The 19,174-nt window shown below is 45.7% G+C and overlaps 1 long non-coding RNA gene across 1 annotated transcript; it reads right to left on the bottom strand.

Moving 5' to 3' along the window:
* Window positions 1–164: 164 nt before the first annotated feature.
* Window positions 165–18,809, bottom strand: LOC144380847 (uncharacterized). Its single transcript, XR_013445055.1, has 2 exons — window positions 18,525–18,809; window positions 165–447 (listed from the first exon to the last, which is right to left on the bottom strand). It is a non-coding gene; the product is annotated as an uncharacterized LOC144380847 (long non-coding RNA).
* Between the last annotated feature and the right edge of the window lie 365 nt (window positions 18,810–19,174).

Here is a 19,174-nt window from a genome sequence, read left to right as displayed (position 1 = left end):
TAAAAATCCGTTACTGGAATCCCACTTTTGGGTATATACCCAAAAGAATTGAAAGAGATATGTGCACACCCACGTTCATTCATGGCAGCATTATTCACTATAGCCAAAAGGGGAAAGCAACCCAAGTGTCTATTGAGGGATGAATGGATAAACACAATGCGATATATACATCACAATGGAATATTATTCAGCTTTAAAAATGAAGGAAATTCTGACACAGGTTACAACACAGATGAACCTTGAGGACATTATGCTAAGTGAAATAAGCCAATCGCAAAACAAAAACAAAACAAAACCAAACCGCACGTATACTGTATGATTCCATTCACATCAGGAATCTAGAGACAGAAAGTGGAATGGTGGTTGCCCGGGGCTGGGGGCCGAGGGGAATATGGGGGGTTGTTGTTCAGCAGATACAGAGTTCCAGTTTTGCAAGATTAAAAAGTTCTGGGGAAAAAAGAAAAAGAAAAAAGTTCTGAAGAGCTGTTGCACAGCAGTGTGAATATTTTTAACACTACTGAGCTATATTCTTGAAAATGGCTAAGATGATCATTTTTTTAACCACGCTTACATTTTTAAAAGTGCATCCCTGGAGAGGGCGCCTGGGTGGCTCAGTGGATTAAGCCTCCGACTCTAGATTTCAGCTCAGGTCATGAGCTTGGGGTCATGAGGTTGAGTCCCACGTGGGGCTCCATGCTGGGAGGGCGGGGGGAGTCTGCTTGGGATTCTCTCTCTCCCTCTCCCTCGGTCCCTCCCTCCTGCTCTCTCTCTCCAATAAGTAAAATCTGGGGGGGGGGGGGGGGAATGCATCCCTGGGGGGATAGGCAAAATGGGTGAAGGGGAGTGGGAGATACAGGCTTCCCCTTATGGAATAAGTCACGGCGGGGACTGAAATGAAAGGTGCAGCACAGGGACCACAGTCAGTGGTACTTAATAACGTTGTGTGGGCACAGTGGCAGCTGCTCTCGTGGCCACAGCACAGCCCAACGCGGAGACCTGCGGCATCGCTATACTTGTTACACCGGAAACTAATGCAACATTGTGCGTCAATTACATTTTTTTTTAAAGTTACATAGAACGATAAAAAACAAAAATCAATCTATTTTAATTAATTAATTAATTAATATTTAAAGTGCATCACTGGGTGTCAGGAGACCTAGGTTCCACTAGAGGCTTCAACGCTGACTTCTACGACCTTGAGCAAGGCACTCTCTGGAACTCAGATCCTTTTTTGCAAACCGGGAGGGTGAAAGAGGTGATAATAAAAACACTAACCTCAGTGCTGGGCAGGCTGATGTGAGTAAGAGAACGTTCTGGATATAAATGGTCACCATCTCAAACTGTGCTTTCAGTTTGACTCAATAAATCTTAGATAGGTTTAAAAAAAAAAAAAAGAAAGAAAGAAAGCCAAGGTCTGCATTAGGTGCCAGAACCTTGCAGAGGAAAGAACAAGAGGCTGCCCTCAAATCGCTCACAGTCTAGTGGAAAAACAAAAACGAAACTAGAAAAAAATTTGCAATATAATGTATTAAGGGTCAGTCTAACGTATGCTGAATGCAAGTATCTACGATTTAGCTTCCCTATGATGGGATGAACGTTGGGTATAAACAGTGATATGTTGTTGGGGGCACCTGGCTGGTTCTGCTGGTAGAGTAGGAGATGCTCCATCTCGGGGTGGTGAGTTCAAGCCCCATGCTGGGCATAGAGCTTACTTTAAAAAAAAACCCAAAAATAGTTCTCAAATGAGTTAGCAGAACATACATTTAAAGCTTCAGACAGGGCGCCTGGGTGGCTTAGTCGTTAAGCGTCTGCCTTCCGCTCAGGTCTTGGTCCCAGGGTCCTGGGATCGAGCTCCGCATCGGGCTCCCCGCTCTGCGGGAAGCCTGCTTCTCCCTCTCCCACTCCCCCTGCTTGTATTCCCTCTCTGGCTGTCTCTCTCTCTGCCAAATAAATAAATAAATAAAATCTTTAAAAATAAATAAATAAAGCTTCAGACAATCTTTTCCAAGTGTTTAGTTTTAAAAAAGAAAAAAAATATGTGTGTGTATACTTTTGTCCACAGCCTTTTGCTTAGACCCAATTTTCTTTTCAGCAGGCCTCCCGCGGAGCAGGGAGCCCGATGCGGGCCTCAATCCCAGGACCTGAGCCGGAGGCAGACGCTTAACGACTGAGCCACCCAGGTGCCCCTAGACCCAATTTTCTGATAGCCATTTTGATTCAACAATTTAATTTGTGAATGTATTCATTTGCTAATTGGATTTAACTAACTCAATTCCTGTTTAACCAAAAGAAACCCCGGGATACCTGGGACAGAGAGAGTTCCTGCTGGCTGGCAGGAAGTCCCCAAGGACGAAAGCCATGCATGCTGGGGTTGGTGGAGATCAATATACTCTGTTTACACAATTATGTCACCACAAATATTATTCACAGCCAAACTCGTTAGTCTACTGTGATTAAGCTTTGTTTCCTTTTCAGGCTTTTTTTTTTTTTTAACTTTGTTGGAGTTAATTATTAATAAAAACAAATTCATTTTTATTTGCTCAGTGTTCCATATTGCTGTAATGAATTCATCCTCCACCATCACTAAAAGTGTAAATTTTTCTTCTATTCATTTCTTTTTTTTTTTTAAAGATTTTATTTATTTATTTGACAGAGAGAGAGCACGAGAGCAGGAACACAAGCAGGGGGAGTGGGAGAGGGAGAAGCAGGCTTCCCGCTGAGCAGGGAGCCTGATGCGGGGCTCGATCCCAGGACCCTGGGATCATGACCTGAGCCGAAGGCAGATGCTTAATGACTGAGCCACCCAGGCGCTCCTCTTCTATTCATTTCATCTTCTTTCTTGGAGACATCCTTTCCGGGTCCTTCTGTCTTCCTGTCCCAATCTTAACTGATTACTCACTAGGTCTGCTGCCAAGCCATCTGTCACCCTGGGATGTCCCTTCATCATCATCTTGGGGGTTCTCTTCATGTCTCACCTATGTTGAATATTCTGTTTCCAGGATCACATGTCTTCCTGTTTCTTGGGTTTTTTTTCTCTCATTTTGGTGTACCACATCCTCCAAGAGGTTTCCTGAGAAAGCGTCCATGGGTAGGAAGTAAAGTTTTTAAGATTTCACATGTCTGAAAATGTGCTTACTTTCCTGAATTCAGAATGTGACTAATTTGTAAAACTACAGGTCATAAATAATGTGAAAGTGTTCTTCCACTGTCTTCCAGCATGCTGAGGAGAGGCATGGCGCCATTCTGATGGTTGTTCCTTTGAACGTGACCTGCTTTTTATCTCTGGGAGGTTTTGGTAACCTTCCTCTATTTACTCACTGATCTGAAATGTCATGATTTCTTTTTCATCCATTATGTTGGGCACTCAGTGGGCCTCTCATTCTGGAGATCTAGGCCATTCGGTTCTGCAATGATTTCTTGAATTATTCCTTCCATGCTTTCCCTCCATTGTTCTCTGTAACTCTTCTGAGTTGCATATTAGTCCTCCTGGGCTACCTCTAGCTTTTAAAAATCCTCTCATGCCTATTTTCTTTTCTCTTTCTTTTCTTTTTTTCTTTTAAGTAGGCTCCGAGCCCAGCATGGAGCCCAACACGGGGCTTGAACCCATGACTCTGAGGTCAAGACCTGAGCTGAGATCAAGAGAGGGATGCTTAACTGACTGAGCCACCCAGGCGCCCCTCATGCCTATTTTCTGACTTTTTTTTTTTAGGTTATTTCCTCAATTTTATCTCCCAACACTTTGATTGAAGTTACTGGTTTTCATATCTTTAGATATTTTACTCCCTAATGTTCTTTTTAAAAATTTTTTATTTTATTTTTATTTTTTAAAGATTTTATTTATTTATTTGACAGAGAGAGACACAGCGAGAGGGAACCCAAGCAGGGGGAGTGGGAGAGGGAGAAGCAGGCTTCCCTCGGAGCAGGGAGCCCAATGCAGGGCTCGATCCCAGGACCCTGGGATCATGACCTGAGCCGAAGGCAGACGCTTAACGACTGAGCCATGCAGGCGATCCCCTAATGTTCTTTTTAAATAACCTTCTGTTCTTGTTTCATGGATGCAACATCTCGTTATCTGAGAATATTTTTTTTTTTTAAGATTTTATTTATTTATCTGACAGAGAGAGATACAGTGAGAGAGGGAACACAAACAGGGGTAGTGGGGGAGGGAGAAGCAGGCTCCCCACTGAGCAGGGAGCCCGATGCGGGGCTCGATCCCAGGACTCTGGGATCATGACCTGAGCTGAAGGCAGATGCTTAACTGACTGAGCCATCCAGATGTCCCTGCTTTCCAACTTCTGACCTCCAGAACTGTGAAAAAATAAATTTCTTTCGTTTTAAGCCACCAAGTTTTGCTGTAATTTGCTACAGCAGCCCTAGGAAATAAATACAGTATCCATGGGTATTTTCTCCAGGGTTTGTCAGTTTTCCCAAAGAAAAATCCTCCAATCTACTGGTTGTAGGTTATTAGCTCGTCTGGGAGAATCTTAGGGCCATGGTGAAAAGGGGGCCAGGAGGTCTCACTGTTTGGTATTATGTTGTCTTTACCTAATTCCTTGCTTTTCAGTACACTACAAGGCTTTGTCTAAGCTATGTTTAGCATCTGGAGTTCAGAGTTTTTCTAGATTAACCTTTCAAGAAGGTGTATTAATCATGGTTTTTTTTAACTTTATGTATTTTCTGGGGCACCTGGGTGGCTCAGTCATTAAGCGTCTGCGTTCGGCTCAGGTCGTGATCCCAGGGTCCTGGGATCGAGCCCCTCATCGGGCTCCCTGCTCCGCGGGAAGCCTGCTTCTCCCTCCCCACTCCCCCTGCTTGTGTTCCCTCTCTCGCTGTGTCTCTCTCTGTCAAATAAATAAAATCTTTAAAAGAAAGAAAACAACTTTATGTATTTCCTGACGCTTTGACATCTTGGGACCTTGCTGATTCTGGAGAGACTGCCCCTCCCAGGCTAGCCAATTCTTAGAGATAGTAAATTATTCTCCCTTCAGTGCCCCTTTTAGCCACAAACCCACAATCCAAAGCCCTTCCCTAGACTACCTACTTCACCTTGCTCCCACAAGGGTCACTATTCCTTTGCCCTCATCACTCCAAAGCCAGGTAGCAGACGATTAGAGACAGTCCCTATGACCCCTGGTCCACTGAAGTTGTTAAACTAGCCAATCCTAAACCTGTTTACCCTACCTCACCTGTTCCTTCCTGGGTTAACCACAATACAGGCTCTTGCCGGGATGTGTATCCATACAATGGGATACAATGAAAAGGAACGAACTATTGATACGCACAACAACATGGATGACTCTCAAAAATATGCTGAGCTAAGAAGCTAGCCACAGGAGAGTACGTGCTGCATGACTGTATTTATATAGAGTTCTAAAAAAAAACCCACAAGATAAAAATGTCGGAAAGACGGTGGCTGCAGGATGGAAGGTTGACTGCCAAGGGGAGGGGTGGCACTAGCAAACTGATTCTCAAAAAAAGAAAAAAGCAAACCCGGTTCATGGCACTTTACTGGTTTTTTTCGGTGGAAACACTTCCACCATCGCCAATTTTGAGCTACTTATGTGATGTCACTAAACCTGTAGTTTTGAGAAGAGATGTACATAATGTGGCTCTCCCGAGCAGATACTCGGGTATTAGCCGGCTTTGACACACCGCACAGAAAGGAACAAAGGTGATGAAAATGTTCTGTATCGGGGCGCCTGGGTGGCTCAGTCAGTTAAGCGTCTGCCTTCGGCTCAGGTCGTGATCCTGATGCAGTTTTGGAATATAGGTGAGGTTCAGAGGGGTGGAGTCTGGAGCCGACGACCAAGAAAGAATTTTTGAGGCGTCTTTGGTGCAAAGTGGTGGTTTATTAAAGCACGGGGACAGAACCCATGGGCAGAAAGAGCTGCTGCCCTGCGGTCTTGGAGAGTGGTGATTATATAGTCAGGAGTTGGGGAGGTGAGGACAAAAGGGGGTGTCCAGAAGGACTGTCATATACTAAAGACTCTCAGAATACTAGAGGCCTGGTTTTTTGTTTTGTTTTTTTTTTTTTTTTAATTTTTTTTTTTTTATTTATTTATTTGAGAGAGAGAATGAGACAGAGAGAGAGCACGAGACGGGGGAGGATCAGAGGGAGAAGCAGACTCCCTGCTGAGCAGGGAGTCCGATGTGGGACTCGATCCCAGGACTCCAGGATCACGACCCGAGCCGAAGGCAGTCGCTTAACCAACTGAGCCACCCAGGCGCCCCTAGAGGCCTGGTTATTGTCAAGCCAAGGCTATTTCCCCCCCTCTAATGGGGCACTAACATGAAGACAATTGGGAGTTTCCTGGAGGAATGTTACATTCCTCCTATCACACGTACTTGTCAATGGGCTTCAGGTTCAAAAGAAATCCAATTTCTTTTTTTTTTTTTTTAATATTTTATTTATTAGAGAGAGAGAGAGAGAGCATGAGAAGGGGGAGGGTCAGAGGGAGAAGCAGACTCCCAGCAGAGCAGGGAGCCTGATATGGGACTCGATCCTGGGACTCCAGGATCATGACCTGAGCCGAAGGCAGTCGCTTAACCGACTGAGCCACCCAGGCGCCCCAAGAAATCCAATTTCATTTACATTTCCTTCCGCCTCAGCCTCCCTCAATTTTATGGAGGGGAGGGTGATGTTAGGGCTTCAGGAAACTGAGTTATGGGGCTCTTGGAAGTTAGGCTATTGATGAGAAAGCTTCTTCCTTGTAAATCACTAGGACATTTGTAAACTGAGACAGACTCCTGTCCTGCAAGACTGTGATCTCTATCAGTTAACCATTTGTTTTTCCTTTAGGGCAGCCAGGAGTGCCTGAGGAATGTCACACATACCAAATGCAGGGGGGTGGGTGGGGTGGGTGTTGTAGGGTGCCAGCTTCCGCTTTGTCCTCAGCAAGCCTTTTTTTTTTTTTTAACTTTTATTGTTATGTTAATCACCATACATTACATCATTAGTTTTTGTTTTTGTTTTTTTAAAGATTTTATTTATTTGACAGAGAAAGACACAGTGAGAGAGGGAACACAAGCAGGGAGGGTGGGAGAGGGAGAAGCAGGCTTCCCGCCGAGCAGGGAGCCCGATGCGGGCTCGATCCCAGGACCCCGAGATCACGACCTGAGCCGAAGGCAGACGGTCAACCGACTGAGCCACCCAGGCGCCCCACATCATTAGTTTTTGATGTAGTGTTCCATGATCAATCCCACGGTCCTGGGGTCAAGCCCCGCATTGGGTGTAGAGATTACTTAAAATCTTTTTAAAAAGAAAAGAAAAATGTGGGCGCCTGGGTGACTCAGACGTTGGGCGTCTGCTTTCAGCTCAGGTCATGATCCCAGAGTCCTGGGATCGAGCCCCGCATCGGGCTCCCTGCTCGGCGGGGAGTCTGCTTCTCCCTCTGCCCCTGCTTGTGTTCCCTCTCTTGCTGTGTCTCTCTGTCGAATAAATAAAATAAAATCTTTTAAAAAATAAAGTAAGTATTAATAAATCTTAAAAAAAAAAGGAAAAGAAAATGTTCTGTATCTTGGGGTGCCTGGTTGGCTCAGTCGGTGGAGCATGTGACTCTTGATCTCAGGGCGGTGAGTTCGAGCCCCACGTTGGGTGTACAGATTACTTAAAAATAAAATCTTAAGGGCACCTGGGTGGCTCAGTTGGTTAAGCGACTGCCTTCGGCTCAGGTCATGATCCTGAAGTCCCAGGATCAAGCCGTGCTTGGGCTCCTTGTTCAGCGGGGAGTCTGCTTCTCCCTCTGACCCTCCCCCTTCTCGTGCTCATTCTCTCTCAAACAAATAAGTAAAATCTTTAAAAAAAAATCTTTAGAAAAATATTCTGGGGCGCCTGGGTGGCTCAGTTGGTTAAGCAACTGCCTTCGGCTCAGGTCATGATCCTGGAGTCCTGGGATCGAGTCCCGCATCAGGCTCCCTGCTCAGCGGGGAGTCTGCTTCTCCCTCTGACCCTCCCCCCTCTCATGCTTTATCTCATTCTCTCTCTCTCAAATAAATAAATAAAATCTTTAAAAAAAAAAATATTCTGTATCATGATTGTATTGGTGGGAGCATGGGTTTATCCACTTGTTAAAACGTATCAGACTGTACCCTTAGAATGGGTGCACTTCATTGCATGTAAAGTATGCTTTAAAAATTGATTAGAATGTTTCAAATAAAATATTAACAACAACCAAAATGCCCACAAAAAGAGACTGGTTAGGATGCAGCCCTTCAAACAACTTAGAAGATTTTAGCAACATGACAAAATGCTTTGCTGTATCATGTTTTGTGAAAAAGGCAGAACAGGAAATGTTATTTTTATCATGTGTTTGCCTATGCAAATTCTGTAGGCAGATGGATAATGTCCGGCGTTTTTTCGTTGTTTTTTTTTTATGAGTTGATTTTTGTGTGTATTTAAAAGCAGTAGATAGAAAAATGGTTGAGAACCTAGAATCCCCACTGGACTGCCTGGGTTAGGGTTCAAATTCCAGGTGTCACATCCCTGGGTGACCTCTTAGAGCCTTAATTTCTTTTTTCTTTTTTTTAAGATTTTATTTATTTGTTTTAGAGAGAGAGAGGGAGAGAAAGAGAGCACAAGTCGGGGGGAGGGGGAGGGGCAGAGCGAGAGAGAGAATCCTAAGCAGACTCCATGCTCAGAGCGGAGCCTGATGCGGGGCTTAATCTCAGGACCCTGAGATCATGACCTGAGCGGAAATCAAAAGTCCAACACTTAACTGACTGAGCCACCCAGACACCCCTTGGAGCCTTAGTTTCTTGACTGTAGAAAGGGTGTAATAATAGTACTTATCTCATGGGGTTGTCATGAGGATTAGATTAGTTAATGTAGGTGAAGAGCTTAGAACAAGAAAAATAGTAAGGGCTTTATAAATATTAGCTGTCATTTTCATGAGGCAATGATACTGTCTGGACAATAAAAATGCTATGTGCTGTGCATTTTAGGGAGTACAGGAATTTATAAGACACGGACTCTGACCTCAGGGAGCTCTAGCAGTGTTCTGAACTGCAGGGGGTCGGGGGGCAATTTTTGCCATCAGCGGACATCAAGCAAGGTCTGGAGATATTTGTGATTGTCATGACGCAAGAAGGGAGTGCTCCTGGCATCTAGTGGGTAGAAGCCAGGGATGCTACTACAAAATCCTACGAGGCACAGGACAGCTCCCCCTACCCAACAAAGAAGTCTTCGCCTCAAAGTATCAATAGTGCCAAGTGTGAGAAACCCTGGGGGAGAAAGATAGATGTGTGCATACAAAATGCACAAATGCGGGATAATAGGAAAAAAAAAAAAATATATATATATATATATTTGTCTCTGCCCCTGGTTCTTGGCACAGAGCTCCTAAAACCCTTGTAAATTCCTAAGTGATAGGAGCACTAGGAGCATCTTTTGTTCTAATGGGGTACCTCTGGGCTCATGGGTGGAAGCTGGTCATCAGAAAGACCAAGCCATCTGGGGCGCCTGGGTGGCTCAGTTGGTTAAGCAACTGCCTTCGGCTCAGGTCATGATTCTGGAGTCCTGGGATCGAGTCCCACATCGGGCTCCCTGCTCAGCAGGGGGTCTGCTTCTCCCTCTGACCCTTCCCCTCTCATGCTGTCTCCCATTAAAAAAAAAAAAGAAAGAAAGACCAAGCCATCTTAAGCTTAGAGTTTTCAGCCCTGGCCTCCTCCCTCCTTCTCCAGAGGGGAGAGAGGCTGGATATGGAGCTAATAATTCATCATGCCTACATGAGGAAACCTCTATAGAAGTCCCAATAGTAGGGGGTTTGGGGAGCTTCCAGGTCGGCAAACACATTCATGAACCATGGGGACAGAAGCTCCTGCACTCGGGACCCTCCCTATGTACTTCTTCATCTGGCTGTTTATCTGTATCCTTTGCCATATCCTTTGCGAAACTGGCTAATGTATGCCTTTCCCTGAGTTCTTTGAGCTGCTCTAGCAAAGTAACTGAACCCTAGGAGGGGTTGTGGGTACCTCTGATTTGTAGCCAAGTAGAACAGAAGTTATGGAGGACCTGGAGACCTACCACTTGCAGTTGACATCTGAAGTGGGGTGGGGACAGTCTCATGGGACTGAGCCCTTACCCTGTGGGATCTGACGCTGTCTGCAAGTAGACAGTATCAGAATTGAGTTAAATTGTAGGACAGCCAGCTGGTGTCAGAGCATTGCTGGGGGCGGGGGCGGGGTACGGCGCACATGGTTGGGGGGGTATGACCCACATCTGGAATCAGAAGTCTGTGTGTGGCAGTCATGTGAGAATAAAGGAGACAACAGAGGAAGAGAAGAGCTGGGTTTTTCCCCCAACAACAAAGCAGATCATCAAGATTGAGGATGTACTCAAAAAAAGAAAAGAAGAACAGAAAGATGAGAAGAGTCTGGGCCCAGAATACAGGATTCCCCGTAGCACCTGGCCAGGAAGAGAAGCCTCCGTGAGCTCCGGGGTTGGTGGGCATACTTCAGTGATCTTCAATTTTTTTTCGCTTATTCTCTTGGCATTTTAACAGCTTAAGTCAGAGTTAAAAGGCCTCCTTGACTTCTGCATTACACTACCCGTGTGAAAACCCATTCAGAGCCAGTTCAAATACATTTAGTTCATACTATTTTTTAATGCAACCCGATAAAGAGTTGAACCAATTTAAAAATCTTAGAAGTCCATTTTTAGGTGGTGACAAAAAAAAATGTTACATAGTAATGTTTTGGTTCTCAATTGAATGGAAAAATATGCCAGGGTTTTCATTGTGGATATAATTTGGGATTACAGGTGATTTTTGCTTCTTTTGATGCGTTTCAAAATTTCCCCAGTGAGGACCATGTGTTACTTTGGTAATCAAAAAAAGAACAAAGGAAGGGAACAAAGGAGGACTGAAGAAATGAAAGGAGAAAGTGGCTGAGGGTACCTGGTGTGCCCACAAACATGGGAGGGGACGGGGGAAGGCTGATTAAAGAATTTGCTGCACTTTCCACACTTCTCTCAGAGGCCCTCCTGACTCAAGGTTCACAAAGCTTTTATCTCTACATTCATGCCTTTCTCCTTCTCCTTCTTCCTCCCATTTCCCCAGTACTTAGTCCCTCTCTGCTTCTGGGGCGGGGGCCATAGAATACAAAAAAATCACCACCTAGGCACATCTGGGTGGCTCAGTCGGTTAAGCATCTGACTCCTGATCTCAGCTCAGGTCACAATCTCGGAGTCCTGAGATTGAGCCTCGAGTTGGGCTCTGTGCTCAGCGCAGAGTCTGCTTGAGATTCTCTCTCTCTCCCTCTGCCCCTCCCCCAACTTGTGCTCTCGCTCTCTCTAAAAATAAATAAATAAATAAATAAATCTTAAAAAAAAAATCACCTATTTTCAGAAACTGTTTATAGCAGCTTGATTGGCCCAGCTGCTGCAGGGGCCTTTCCCGTGGGCTTGCACATACTTCTTCAAACTTTCTCCCTACCCTTGGGGCGCCTGGGTGGCTCAGTCGGTTAAGCATCCAACTCTTGATTTCAGTTCAGGCCATGATCAGGTTATTAACATTTGGTTTATACATTCCCAATCTTTTTCCTACTCAGGGAATATACAGATATAACACAAGCTTCCCTTCTTTGAACAAAACAGGACATCTATATTCAACGTGCAAAACTTTTATTGACGTATGTCCTACCTGTAGTCAAAGCATAAAATGCATGAATCTTAAGTGTACAGCTTGATGAATTTTTAATATAAATACCATTAATATTATAACTTGCTGTCTGTACTTGGCAATCTATTGGGAACATTTTCTATGTGATTAGATGATCTTCTAGCTTAATTTTTAATGGCTAACTACCATTATAACAGTCACCGTACCAATGTATCATGACTTGTTTAACCCATCTATTATTGGTGGAGATTTAGGTTGTTTCTATTTGTTATTCTTGCATTCGTTTCCTATTGCTGGTCTAACAAATTACTGTAAGCAGTGCCTTAAAGTAACACAAATTATCCTCTTATGGTTCTGGAAGAAGCGTATGTTTCTTCTAAATGCTGTAGGAGAAAAGCTGCTCCTTGCCTTTTGCAGCTTCTTGAGGCTGCCCACATTCTTTGGCTCCCGGCCCATCACTCTGGCCTCTGCTGTCACCAATTCACCTTCCCTGACTCATCCTCCTGCCTCCCTCTTATAAAGACTGTTGTGATTACGTTGGGTCCACCCAGATAATCCAGGAAAATCTCCCCATCTCAAAAATTTTTAATTTATTCACCTCTGCAGGGTCCCTTTTGCCTTATAAGGTAACACGTTCTCAGGTCCCAAGGATTAGCACGTGGACATTATTCAGACTCCTACAACTATAAACAGCCCGCTCACCCATTTCTTTTCCTACCTCTGGTGTTCCTTCTCTTCTCCCTCTTACTTTATTGCCTGCTAGTTTGGAACCCCACTTCCATCCTCCAAATCTTTTGCTTTTGTCTTTACACAATGTCCTTCAAGACATAATCTCAATGATTGTTTCCGATCTGTTGCCCGATTGTGAAATCTTTTTAAAAGATTTTTATTTATTTGAGAGAGAATGAGAGCAAGAGAGATCACAGAAGAAGAGGGAGAAACAGACTTGCCACTGAGCAGGGAGCCCAATGTGGGGCTCGATCCCAGGACCCTGAGATCATGACCTGAGCTGAAGGCAGACGCTTAACTGACTGAGCCACTCAGGCACCCTAAAACCATACTTTAAAGATTAAATTTTGGGGGCGCCTGGGTGGCTCAGTTGGGTAAGCATCTGACTCTTGACTCTTGATCTGACCTTCCAATTTTTTGCTGTTGTTGACTTCTAACCTCTTACTCCAGAAGCACCAGCCTTTCCCCAAAGTCCCAATCAAGAGTGTCTAGTTTCCCTTGGATGTCTCCTTGTGACCTTAAAAATGAAATGTTTTTAAAACTGGATTCACGACCCCTCCCCCACAACCTCTACCCCACCATGCTGCACCAACTCAGCTTCCATACCTGACCTTGTTTTTAAAATGACCCTCTCTCACTCAAACTGGAGACCGAGGCCTCACCTTCCAGCTTTCCTCTCCTCCATATCTAACCAGCCACGAACTCCCATCAATTACCTTGCGGTTTAGCATTCTTCTAATAGGGCCACCTAATATCTTGACTGTTCCTAGACTGTGTAATCAGAAGCCTTTCTCCCATCCAAATATACTACTTGTAGGGGTGAATTATCTTCTCCAGGAAGCCCTCTGTGACTGCCCTTTCCTAGGATACCATCTTCTCCTCCAGAGGAAGTAATCCATAATTAAGTATCCACTATGTGCTCAGCTTTTCCAAGCATTGAAAAATTTAATCTTTATAATTATTTTTGTTTTTATATTTTTGAGAGAGAGAGAGCACATGAGCATATGCACATGAGTGGGGGAGGGTGGTGATGGGTGGGGAGGGGCAGAGGGAGAGGGATGGAGCCCAACACAGGGCTCAATCTCATGACCCTGAGAGCATGACCGGAGCCAAAATCAAGAGTCAGATGCTTACCCAACTGAGCCACCCAGGCGCCTCCAAATTTAATCTTTAAAGTATGGTTTTAGGGTGCCTGAGTGGCTCAGTCAGTTAAGCGTCTGCCTTCAGCTCAGGTCATGATCTCAGGGTCCTGGGATTGAGCCCCCACATTGGGCTCCCTGCTCAGTGGCGAGTCTGTTTCTCCCTCTTCTTCTGTGATCTCTCTTGCTCTCATTCTCTCTCAAATAAATAAAAATCTTTTAAAAAAATTTGTGGGTTGTTCAAATGCTAACCTGGGGTGCGCTGTGAGCTGTACTGTTAAAAGAGTTCTAAGAATACCAATACCAATAATGACAGCTACCAAACCCTCATTAAATGCCAGGCCCTCACTGTTCTAAAAAATGTTCGTGTATTAACTTCCTAGGACTTTTTTTTTTTTTTAAGATTTTATTTATTTATTTGAGAGAGAGAATGAGATAGAGAGCATGAGAGGGGGGAGGGTCAGAGGGAGAAGCAGACTCCCTGCTGAGCAGGGAGCCCGATGTGGGACTCGATCCCAGGACTCCAGGATCATGACCTGAGCCGAAGGCAGTCGCTTAACCGACTGAGCCACCCAGGCGCCCTAACTTCCTAGGACTTTTGAGTAACACTTCGAAGCACAGTCAGAACACAATTTGCAGGACCCCTTGTTCAAAAATTAAGAACTTGGCATGGGGACAACAGAGCATTACACCAAGGGAAGGGCCAGCCCTTCTAAGCGCCTGTATGACTGTATAGGTCTCGTACCCATAAGCCAACCCTGGCTAGGACTCTTATCCTCATCTTGCAGATGAGGAGACTGAGACACAGAGGCCTCAAATAAACCTTCCCAAGTGAACATTATTAGTAAGCAGAGATATCAACCTTGGTTGGAGAAGGCTTCCTCATAATCTTTAATCCTCTCCAATCCTCCAAGGTTCAGCTCAAACCCTCTCTTTTCTACTAAGTGTTCTCATAACTACGCCAGGAACCAGGTCTCTTCCTCCTCTGAGATTTTAGCTCCATGACAGCATTTGGCTCACACCTTTCTTATGGCCATTATCATAGACCCATGTTATACTTGAGATGCCCGGGGAGAGGGGAGCTCCAAAATGAATGTAGTCAAATGAACAAATTAACAAGAGTACCACCTTGAAGACAGAGAGGGACAAAGAGGGAATTCCAGGTGGGGGACAGGCCTAGGACAGTGACGACCTACTTCTGCAGGATACAGTGACATGGCTGGCTTGATTGGACCAAAGGTACACGTGGGAGCTAGCATGGATAACACTGGAAGAGAGGGTGAGGTAAATTATGAAGCACCTTTAACACAACTAGACAGTCACTTCTCATAGGCCGTAAGGACCTGTTACATGCTTATTTACTGCTTCATCCATTTCACAAATATTTGAGCACCTACTATGGTGTGAGGCACGATTTTAAGCAACAAACAAGACGGGCAAGATCTTGCTTTTGTGGATCATCGTTCTAGCATGGATGGGGCCACACAGAGCCAACAGAGCATTTCAGTTATTGAAGAGTTCTGATGATCATCAAATCACGAGAACCTGTGGAAACTATCTTTGATGGGTTGATCAGGGAACGCCTCTCTGAAGAAGTGACATCTGAACTAAGAGAGGAATGGGAAGGAACAGTTGGGGGAAAAGTGATCCGGGCGGAAGGGACAGCAAATACCAAGGTCCTGAGACTCAAAAATCGAGATGTGTTCAAGGAACAAGGCTAGAGCCTAGTGAGCAAAGGGAGGGGCTGTGGGGAGGCAAGAGGATTATTTTATGATGATAGCATTTCTGCCCTGGGGATTGAAGAGGAAAGAGCAGTAAGTCTCAGCTGCTTTTCTGCAAATGATCTCTTTTCTTCCTTTTTAAAAGATTTTATTTATTTTATGAAAAGATTTTATTTATTTTAAAGAGAGGGAGCGTGTGCGCACATGTGCAAGCAGGGTGGGTGCAGAGGGAGAGGGAGAAGCCTCAAGCGGACTCCCTGCTGAGCACAGAGCCCAACACGGGGCCCCATCTCAGCGCCCTGAGATCACGACCTGAGCCAAAATCAAGTTGGATGCTTAACTGAGCCATTCAGAAGCCCCTCCAATGATCTCTTTTCTAAATTACTTGGAAGGAGTGTGGTGTGGAAAGTCAGGAAAAAGGCAATGAAGTTTGCCCCATTACTAAGCAGGGGGGCACTCAGGTCTCCAGATGTGGTATTCACCTCCATTCTTCCTCAGTACTGAGGAGGCCAAGGTCTGACCCCTCTTGGGTCCATTAGTTTTGCTCAGGAGGAAAGGGCATCAGGTCACAGCCTGACTGCTTCTCCCTTGGCAGCGGGTCTTTTCACTCATGTGCCCTGTGGGATGGGTGACTGGGCAGGTAGACGCCAGCAGGTGTTGTCCCTTCACGAACATACTGGTTTCAAAGACGCCAGTGAGCGTTTCCCGGCACAAGATGCTTGCACTGAGCGCTCCACGGAGAGGCTCCCATTTGCGCTCAGATCACCCAGTGGTGGGACAGAGATTCTCCCATTTCACAGATCCAAAAGGTTAAGTAACTTGTTCCAGATCATACAGCAGGAAGCGGCAGGGTAAGACTGAAACCCAGTTTTCCTCTTTAACTTCAGAATTTGTCCATTGGACATGAATATTCTTGATATTCAAAAAGTTACAGAGAATAACATGTTGAAACCCATGGACGCCATCCACAGCTCAAGAAATACAACTTGAAGCCCCTGTGTGCCTGTGCATTCTACCAAACCATGTGGCCTCCAATTCCTCCTTGGGAAACACTGCAAGGGCATCAAATCACCCTCCATTGCATAGTGCCAGCCAGAAATCTAGGAGGTTGAGTGCCACCTTCCTTCTTCAATTACCAGGTTCAATTAATTTTGATCCCTATTCCTATTTCCACTATTACTTCTACCTCTCTCCTCTCTACATGTATCCTCTCTTACCTAGAATATTTCAATGGTCTCCTAACTGGTTTCCCTGAATCTCCTCTTCCCCGTTTCCAGTCTAATCTCCACATTATAACCACCAATCTTCTTAAGACCTTTGAGTAGCTGCCTTTAATCTTATAATATAGACAAAATCATATGCATGGCATGCAAAGTCCCATATGCTCTTTCCCCTACTCAACATTCCAACTTTATCTCAATCCCTTGTTCTCTGTGCTTTGGGGCTACTGGGCCTCTTGCAGTTCCTTATAATCCCTGTGCTCCCTCCCATCACAGGGCCTTTGCCCATGCTGTTCCTCCCTTCTCCACCTGAATAACTCTTTCCCTTCTCAGTAAACTTTCCCTGAGCCCCCTGACTGGGTCACTCTTTGGCATCTGTCACTTTTACAACTTTATATTTGCTTGTGAGATTAATTAATTAAAATCTTTCTTTCCTAATAGGCCAAAGACCAAGAACCACTCACTTAGTACAAAATACATGCTTAATAGATAATAGCCAACGTATATATGGCATATATAACATGCCAGGCAGTGTTCCTAGCACTTCACATGTATTAACTCACTTTAAGATCTCCCAAAAGCCCTATATGAAGTAGGTACAATTCCTAGCCCCATTTTACATGTAAGCAAAGTAAGTCACACAAGCTAAGAAGTGGCACTGCTGGGATATGAATGCAGGCAGTTTCTGGAGTCTGTGTGCTAAACACTTGTGTTACAGTGCCTCACTAGCCTTTGCTGAATGCAGGCTAGTGTTGAGTGCTTTCGAAAGGGACTAGACAGCACCATCAGGAACCTTGGTTCAACTGAAAAAAAAAAAAAATTTCACTTGGGTTTCGGCAAGGATCTTATATTTGACTAGAACTTTGCTACAAAACATATTCTCTTCCCAGCATTTTATTCCAGGTACTTTAAAAATCCATTTGCCCTCGGGCGCCTGGGTGGCTCAGTTGGTTAGGCGACTGCCTTCGGCTCAGGTCATGATCCTGGAGTCCCTGGATCGAGTCCCGCATCGGGCTCCCTGCTCGGCAGGGAGTCTGCTTCTCCCTCTGACCCTCCGGACCCTCCCCCCTCTCATGTGCTCTCTCTCTCAGTCTCTCTCAAATAAATAAATAAAATCTTTAAAAAAAAAAATCCATTTGCCCTCACTGGTACTATCATGTGGAGCAAACTGCTTGGGGGCAGGAGAAAGTTGGGTTGGAGTGAGGCAGAATTGTGGATCATTTGTAGTATGGGGAGTCCACATAAGGACAACTCAAAAGATTTTCATGGATGTCATCTTACTTAATCTTCACTGATTCCAGATAATTTACACACACAGGACAGTGCACCTCCCTTAGGTAATAGATGAGGCAAAAGGCTGGGGTTAGGAGGGCTGCTAAGCCATAGGAAACCAAGCAGTCATAGGATGGGGTGAGAATGGTCCCCACACTTTAAGCTGCAGAACTGCAAAGACTTCTCTAGCAGAGAAAGACCTCTTCCTCTTTTAAGGATTGAGGGTAGCTAGCCAACCTTTCCTAATTCTTGGGTAGAACCTCTGAGCAAGGACAGAGTCCCTCCTAGGTTTTCCCAGTATGGCTAGAGTAGGGTAATTATTCTGCAAGCTCAAGCTATACGGTAAAGAGCTCTATAAACTAGCTACATCCAATTAACTCTAAGTCAATATGGTGAAAATGTAGTAATTTAGGAAATTCTTCGCCAGGAGCCCATGTATCAGTCTCAGAGGAAATCAATGTATGCACATTTTCTTTATGTGCATTTTGCTACAGAAAGGCTTTCATTAATTTCTTGCAGGATTTGAGCTAAAAAAGGCTAAGAGAGCTACAATCCTTTATGCCTGCAAACCCATTCCTCCTGGCTCACGAGTGTGCCTTTATAGGGGTACCTTCGCAGGCTGAAAACATTTCTATTCCTTCAAATAGCTGGCAGCGATGGATGGGGGCATCCAAATGCCCACCCTCCTTAGTTAGGCCTCAAAACTGCATTAGCATTCACCTCCTTGAAGGGGGAAACCGCGTGTAAGGCCAAGGGCAGTCAGGGGAGCTTAAGGCCAGTCCCGGGCAGGCCACTAACCGGCTGTGTAATCTTGGACAAGTTGCATACCCTCTTTGGGCTTCAGTTTCCACACCTGCAAATTGGAAGTTGAACCGCATGGTCTTCAAGGTCCTTCCCAGCTGAGAGCCTGGTACCAAGTAGGCCTGGCCATGAAAGCAGCTTCCTGTGGGCGCGGTGCAAAGCTTTAACGGTCCCCCCTCCCCCGCTAAGGCCCGCGAAACCCTCCTCAACACGCCCCTTAGAGTGACGGCGCTTTCCCAACCGCAGCCCGAACACGGCTCCGCCCCTTCCCGGGGGCGTCCCATCGTGCCCCGCGCCAGGCTCCAGAAGCCGCGGGCGCCTCCCGCCTTTCCGCGGCCCCGACCCCGAACTCCTCTCCCCAGTTCTTCTGGGCGCCCTATCCTATCAACGTCTACTGTCCCAGCCAATCACGCGGGCCCGGAGTCTCGCCTTTGGCCCACCCTCCTCCCAGCGCTCAGCCGGTCTGTGCTCAAGGCCTTTACCAGGCCAATCCAATCAGCGGCCGGCTCTCGCCTGCCCCACCCCAATCTCCCTCCCTCCGACCAATCCGCGCGCCTCATTCCGCTGCCCGCCCAGCCAACCCGGGCCTTGAAACTAGCGGGCGAATGGGCGCAGGGCGGCCCTTCAACGCTGACCGCCTGGCCAATTGGGGATTCCGCGTGGCCACGGCGGCAGCC

The sequence above is a fragment of the Halichoerus grypus genome, chromosome 2 (assembly GCF_964656455.1).
Source record: "Halichoerus grypus chromosome 2, mHalGry1.hap1.1, whole genome shotgun sequence".
Classification (NCBI taxonomy): Eukaryota; Metazoa; Chordata; class Mammalia; order Carnivora; family Phocidae; genus Halichoerus; species Halichoerus grypus.
The sequence above is the reverse complement of the archived record's forward strand: the minus strand, read 5'-3'. Positions and strand labels throughout refer to the sequence as shown.